Consider the following 2183-nt stretch of genomic DNA (forward strand, 5'->3'; position numbering starts at 1 on the left):
ACAACAAAAGTCTACAGGTGTCATAACTATGACTATCATGGTTATATTTGAAAATCATGATAATGAGCTTATGACTAAACAGGTGACAGAAGAAATTAAATTGAGTCAAATATTAAGAATGGAAAGTATCATTTCACTCAGCAAAAATATCATCATTTGAAGCCTCAGTTTGATCTGGATTCTTGACAAACTTTTTATTCTATTGTTGTTATTTTTATATTGTTCTTTGATGGACTTATGATCAAATCTCATGCTGCATGCCTTCTAAGCAAGTCTTCAATGGCGGAATTGTACCCTTAGCCAAGACAATTTCATTCTTGTCCTTATAGGAGTATATTTTTATTGTATATATGCTTTTGTATGCTTGTTTGAGAAAAGTTCTCACTATAACACTGAGGCTGACCTGAAGGTCATGATTCCCTTCCATCACTTTTCTGTGTGATAGAATCATATTTCTTCATTACCATACCCAGACAGAAACAATGATAATAATTACAAGATATAAAAATAAACAAAACAATGTGAAAGAATTAGGGTTGTAGAGCAGCTTAACAGCTAAGAGGAATAAAAAGTCTTAAGGGGGTCAATATCAGACATTAAAATATTTAAGATTCTATGGGCTAGAAAATAAGGGAAAGCAAACAGAAAAAAAAGAGTTCATTAGAGCTAGGTGTTAATATTTAAAATTTTGTAATATGTAATATCTTATCAATGAAGAATACCTGAAATTATGTTCATCAGTGAAACCTTCCCTACATTCTGGGTAGGAGTGCAAAATGGACATCATAAAAATTTATACAAATATACAAGTAACAGATAACTTCTTTTATAAAAATTTCATTTCAACAATCTTTACTTCAAATTGTGTTATCTCAAGTGAATTGAAAGTATTTGGGGATGTCATGACCTGTTAGTGTTCACTAGATCTAATCAATATACCTGTTTTATAAATAATTGAATTACTCATGTGAGATATTTTTTGTTAATTCTCACTTGAATTTTTACCAAAATTAAATATTTTGGAAACTTGCAATAATTTTTCCATATTAATTGAATATATTACTAAGTTTCACTGAGAAATTAAATCATGTTTTAATATGTTAGAAGAAAGAAACACTCAATTTTAAAATTAAGATAACTTACTTTAAAGGAAATACAATTGTCCTAAGAAAAATTTTTGAACTGAAAAGATCTTAGGATGTTATAAGAAGGCCAACTAAAGGTAGGTGATTTTATAGAAAATGCAATCACCATAAAAAATGAATGAATAGAAAATATCTTAAGATATCTTAAGAAGGTCAAACTATAGTTCCAGGCAAAGCTTTGCTTCCAGTGGTGACTCTATAGTCTTCGAATGTACATAAGTGGGCTGCATTTGATCCAAAACTAAAACAAATCTATCATGAAAGCTTGGATTGGAGATATATCTAAGAAATAGAATATTTTACTAGATTACAACAATCAAAAAAGGTGAATTTAACCTTAGATCTTCCCTTGAGATCCTGTAGAATTTATAGAATATAAATACAAGGTTATTTATAGAATTTACAGAATAATAATACAAGGTAAGGGATAGATGTAACCACATAATCCATATGCATGTCTAGCATGTGCAAGGATTTGGGATCTACCATCAGAATTTACCAAAGAGAAGAAAAGGAAGAAAGAAAGAAAGAAAGAAAGAAAGAAAGAAAGAAAGAAAGAAAGAAAGAAAGAGGGAGGGAGAGAGAGAGAGGGGGGGGGAAGGAGGGAGAAAGGGAGGAGGGAGGAGAAAATGAAAAATATATAGAGTTACCATGGTAAAATAATTATTTGTAAAAAAGAAAGAAAAATAAAATAATTGTTGTAACTAAGTGTGGCACCATATGTCTATCTGTGATATGAGGACCTGACTTGGGATACTGAGGCACAGTTGTAAGCTAAATGGTAATCAGAAATAATAAAAGCAAAATGCCATTAATTCTCTATATGTAACACTAAATTTAAATGAAGAAAGGAGAAGATTGTGGGGAAGTAAGCCAGCAGAAGCTTTGGGGAAAAAGAACGAGGGAAGGTAGTAGATACTGGATATATGCAAATTACAATAATATATATTTTTGAATGTTGCATAATGAAACTTATTTTTGTGTATCAACTAAAAACATAAAAATTTATTTAATAATTTGTATTTTATCAATTAATAT

Source organism: Chionomys nivalis, chromosome 4 (genome assembly GCF_950005125.1).
Source record: "Chionomys nivalis chromosome 4, mChiNiv1.1, whole genome shotgun sequence".
Classification (NCBI taxonomy): domain Eukaryota; kingdom Metazoa; phylum Chordata; class Mammalia; order Rodentia; family Cricetidae; genus Chionomys; species Chionomys nivalis.